Source organism: Clupea harengus, chromosome 15 (genome assembly GCF_900700415.2).
Source record: "Clupea harengus chromosome 15, Ch_v2.0.2, whole genome shotgun sequence".
NCBI classification, from domain to species: domain Eukaryota; kingdom Metazoa; phylum Chordata; class Actinopteri; order Clupeiformes; family Clupeidae; genus Clupea; species Clupea harengus.
Window position 1 is genome coordinate 26,438,265 of NC_045166.1, and position 5,813 is coordinate 26,444,077.

The 5,813-nt window shown below is 38.8% G+C and overlaps 1 non-coding gene across 1 annotated transcript; it reads right to left on the reverse strand.

The window, feature by feature from the left end:
* Positions 1–2,643: 2,643 nt before the first annotated feature.
* Positions 2,644–2,750, reverse strand: LOC122133557. Its single transcript, XR_006152864.1, has one exon. It is a non-coding gene; the product is annotated as a U6 spliceosomal RNA (small nuclear RNA).
* Positions 2,751–5,813: the final 3,063 nt, after the last annotated feature.

The following is a 5,813-nucleotide window of genomic DNA, read 5'->3' on the forward strand; positions in this document are numbered from 1 at the left end:
CTGTAGATAATGTTCTGTTGTGTGAATTAATGATGTTCTGTTGTGATGCCGCTCTTCCTAAGCTCTGTTTTATTGTACCAATATTGTTCCGTTGTGGTAAGGTTTTCCACGGTGAATGTGACCCATAACTATATTGTTTTCATTATTTTGGAGGCCTGACTGAGTTTTTATTTATTTATTTATTTATTTATTAATATTATTATTATTATTATTATTGGTACCATTTTAACGTTTGTATAATGTGTATTTCTTCTGACACATGACATCACCCCTGTGCTTTGGGCCAATTAGGGAGAGTTCAGCTACCTGATAAAAGGGTTAGTTTGGGGTTAGATAATGTTCTGTTGTGTGAATTAATGATGTTCTGTACTCTTGCGTAGATAATGTTCTGTTGTGTGAATTAATGATGTTCTGTACTCTCCCGTAGATAATGTTCTGTTGTATGAATTCATGATGTTCTGTACTCTCCTGCAGATAATGTTCTGTTTTGTGAATTAATGATGTTCTGTTGGGAATTGCTACAGTTCCTACTTGTATGGACATAGAAAAGAGATGGAAAAGTTTGCTCAATTTTAATTCAATAATTTAGCAAGCAGTCATAGGGTCATTTCTAACTGTAATTGAAAGTGGGTGGGAACCTGGAAGAAGATATGTTATATGTAATTGTAGGAAAGTTTTTTTTTTTTTTTTTTTTTTTTTTTTTTTTCCCTCTCCAAGATTTGTGTAGGAGATGTTGATGGAGATACTGCCACAACAGAAGCAGTACCTGACCCAGTGGGAAAAGGCCACAAAGAGAAGCGACCCCGGCCCTAATCATGGCTGCACCACAATACATGAAGATACCTGCGCAGACAACCTGGGCTTTTCAGATAGAATCAGCGATACTGGCAGGACGGAGTCACTCAAACTCAGCAGTCAAACGGATCCGTCCTGTCCTTTCATTCACACGGCTGTACAGTGTTGTTTTGCGCACGAGTGTCAGACAGACGAAAGTGCTATTGCGCCACCATCACCATGGTAACTAAGAGAGAAATAAACTCCATCCTGCTCTTTTGCCAGTTAGGGATGGTTGTGAAACAGCGCTTTTGAGAAATCCCGGATGATAAATCTTTAGTAGTTGTGTGTTGGTTTTTTAAAGGGGAAAAACTTGTGATTCCTGTCTTGTGTGATACAGTATGATGTCCTTGTGGCCAAGTATTTTAACAGGTTGTGTGTTACTTGACAACCCCTTTCCTAAAATATCTGCACTTACATATGTTTATATTTAGGCAAAAAAACTACTCATTTGCTTCTTAATCAAATAGTTAATATATAGATGTGTTATACTTGAGGTGAGAAGACATGGGTTTTTAAAAATGCGTTTTTTAAATATCGCTTCAGAGTAAGATACAGCCCTGGAGCGCTATCTGGCGGTGCATGTGCATGGAGCAGGCATCTGCATCACACATTTTATGAACTACGTTGATCAAACTGAAGTACCAGTAAATGTATCGAATTGAAGTAGTCATTAGCATGTAAGGCAACAGAAAGTTAAAGTGCCATGGAAGAAAGACCCGCGTATGAAGTTAAAGAAGACTTCAAAAAATAGGCATAGTTTTGAAAATAAACGTTTCAAGGAATGCAGGGGAGGTAAGTAATGGAATGCGAGTGCCATCTGTCGGTGGATTTGTGCAGAGCTGAAGATGGAGGAGCAGTGTTCTCTTTGCATTTAGGGCCGAAACGAAGGTAAGGTGTGCTAGATCGAAGGAGAATAATGTCCCTAGATAGTATATTTGCAGCTGCTGCACCACACTGTGATGCAACCAGTCAAATGCTATCTATCATGCATCTGTAGAAGTTTGTGAGGATGACTGACTCCATGCAAAACTTCTTCAGTCTCCTCAAGAAGAAGAACCGTTTCCGGGCCGCTTTGACCACCTTGCCTGTGTGAGCAGACCAGGAGAGATCATCACTGATATGCACCCCAAGAAACCTGAAGCAGCTGACCCTTTCAACTTGAGATCCGTTGATGTGTAGGGGTGCAAATATAAGAGTTTGACATGTACATCAAAGTGTACTGTTTCCACATATGCAAGGGCATTTAAATACACTTTTATTTTAATTTAATTTAATTTAATTTAATTGTAATCTCTCACCTGCGTAGAGACACTCAATAAACACATGTTCAAACGTCATACAGTTACTGTTACAGATACATAGTCTGTAGCCACCAGCAATACATATGGTCCCGTATACCTCAGAAAGTATATTTTAAAAGACTGCTGCAGACAAATATGGAGTTTTATGCTTTTGCTACACAATTATGGCTTCATTATAACTTTGATGACAAAGCATTCATGTAGTAACACGAATACATAATTTAAATTTTCAACCGACCAGAAAACTGGTGATATGACCATGGTCAATATTGCCATCTGGCGGCAGGTAATTGTACTACAGCGACTAATAAAGGCAACCATAGTCAAAGGCGCCTTCTGGAGGCAGGCTGGTGTGTTGCAGCTACAAATGGTCGAAGGTGCCCTCTGGCGGCTGGTCGGCGTACTACAACCACGAAGAACGTGTTTTCAAAGGAAAGTAGGACAGAGAAGAATGGCCAAAAACCTCGAAGAATGGCCAAAAACCTCGAAATATGGCGAAAAACCTCAAAATATGGAACGCTTCACGAATTTGCGTGTCATCCTTGCGCAGGGGCCATGCTAATCTTCTCTGTATCGTTCCAATTTTAGTATATGTGCTGCCGAAGCGAGCACGAACTATACCAATGTTCGAGGTCACTTTATACGACTACCCTGACGTGGTCGCAGGACCTCTGGTGTCTCATTGTTCTTTGTCGTAAATACGCTCGAGCCAGCACATTCGTGAAACAAAAAATGTGAACCAAGCCAATGGACACGTTAATCTAGGTATGGTTTGAATACAACTTTTAAAATGCTTATATACTTTTAAAATAGTAAAAAAAATACGGTCTAGAAGAGCGGTGCATTGCATTATGGGTAACACACATATCGTGCTTTCCTGTCGAGTCATTGGTTCATAGCATTGACCAGCTCCACCCAGTCGACAACCCGGACATGGAAGAATACGAGCACACCAACAAGTATATTTTCAAATGACTTTTCAGTCAGTGTAGTAGAGACAACTATGTATTTCACCTGTGTAAGCCTTTTTGCCTATGTATACAGAAGTAACCTAGTGAATGTATACATACCCTTTAATGAAAAGTGCGTTCAAAGTTTGCATCTAGTTTCTCCGGTTTAATCGCCTACAAGTCATCTCAGCCACTTCGTCTGTCTACGATCACATCTTAATCTGCAGTTTTCGTAATACTCCGTTGTAGATATAATATCTAGGGACATCATTCTCCTTCGATCTAGCATACCTTATCTTCCTTTCGGCCCTAAGTGCAAAGAACACGGCTCCTCCATCTTCAGCTCTGCACAAATCCACCGCCAGATGGCACTCGAAGTCCTTTACTTACCTCCCCTGCTTACCTTGAAACGTTTATTTTCAAAACTGTGCTTATTTTTAGAGGTCTTCTTCAACTTCATACGCGGGTCTTTCTTCCATGGCACTTTAACTTTGTTGCCTTATATCCTAATGACTACTTCAATTCGATACATTTACTGGTACTTTAGTTTGATCAACGTAGTTCATAAAATGTGTGATGCAGATGCCTGCTCCACGCACATGCACCGCCAGATGGCGCTCCAGGGCTGTAGCTTACTCTGAAGCGATATTTAAAAAACGCATTTTTAAAAACCCATGTCTTCTCACCTCAAGTATAACACATCTATATATTAACTATTTGATTAAGTAGCAAGTTAGTAGTTTTTTGCCTAAATATAAAAATATGTAAGTGCAGATATTTTAAGAAAGGGGTTGTCAAGTAACACACAACCTGTTAAAATACTTGGCCACAAGGACATCATACTGTATCACACAAGACAGGAATCACAAGTTTTTCCCCTTTAAAAAACCAACACACAACTACTAAAGATTTATCATCCGGGATTTCTCAAAAGCGCTGTTGCACGACCATCCCTAACTGGCAAAAGAGCAGGATGGAGTTTATTTCTCTCTTAGTTACCATGGTGATGGTGGCGCAATAGCACTTTCGTCTGTCTGACACTCGTGCGCAAAACAACACTGTACAGCCGTGTGAATGAAAGGACAGGACGGATCCGTTTTGGCTGCTGAATTTGAGTGACCCCGTCCTGCCAGTATCGCTGATTCCATCTGAAAAGCCCAGGTTGTCTGCGCAGGTATCTTCATGTATTGTGGTGCAGCCATGATTAGGGCCGGAGTCGCTTCTCTTTGTGGCCTTTTCCCACTGGGTCAGGTACTGCTTCTGTTGTGGCAGTATCTCCATCAACATCTCCTACACAAATCTTGGAGAAAAAAAAAGAAAAAAAAAAACTTTCCTACAATTACATATAACATATCTTCTTCCAGGTTCCCATCCACTTTCAATTATAGTTAGAAATTACCCTATGACTGCTTGCCAAATTATTGAATTAAAATTGAGCAAACTTTTCCATCTCTTTTCTATGTCCATACAAGTAGGAACTGTAGCAATTCCCAACAGAACATCATTAATTCACACAACAGAACATTATCTACGCAAGAGTACAGAACATCATGAATTCATACAACAGAACATTATCTACGGGAGAGTACAGAACATCATTAATTCACACAACAGAACATTATCTACGCAAGAGTACAGAACATCATTAATTCACACAACAGAACATTATCTACGCAAGAGTACAGAATATCATTAATTCACACAACAGAACATTATCTACGCAAGAGTACAGAATATCATTAATTCACACAACAGAACATTATCTAACCCCAAACTAACCCTTTTATCAGGTAGCTGAACTCTCCCTAATTGGCCCAAAGCACAGGGGTGATGTCATGTGTCAGAAGAAATACACATTATACAAACGTTAAAATGGTACCAATAATAATAATAATAAATAAATAAATAAATAAATAAAAACTCAGTCAGGCCTTCAAAATAATGAAAACAATAGTTATGGGTCACATTCACTATGGAAAACCTTACCACAACGGAACAATATTGGTTCAATAAAACAGAGCTTAGGAAGAGCGGCATCACAACAGAACATCATTAATTCACACAACAGAACATTATCTACGGAAGAGTACAGAACACCATTAATTCACACAACAGAACATTATCTACAGAAGAGTACAGAACATCATTCATTTCATTACACCAACATCATTAATTCACACAACAGAACATTATCTACGGGAGAGTACAGAACACCATTAATTCACACAACATAACATTATCTAGGGGAGAGTACAGAACATCATTAATTCACACAACAGAACATTATCTACGCAAGAGTACAGAACATCATTAATTGACACAACAGAACATTATCTACGCAAGAGTACAGAACATCATTAATTCACACAACAGAACATTATCTAAACCTCAAGCTAACCCCTTTTATCAGGTAGCTGAACTCTCCCTAATTAGCCCATACCACTACAGGCCCAAAGCACAGGGGTGATGTCACGTGTCAGAAGAAATACACATTATGCAAAAGTTAAAATGGTACCAATAATAATAATAATAATAATAATACATGAATAAATAAATAAATAAATACTCAGTCAGGCCTTCAAAATAATGAAAACAATAGTTATGGGTCACATTCACCGTGGAAAACCTTACCACAACGGAACAATATTGGTACAATAAAACAGAGCTTAGGAAGAGCGGCATCACAACAGAGCATCATTAATTCACACAACAGAACATTATCTAC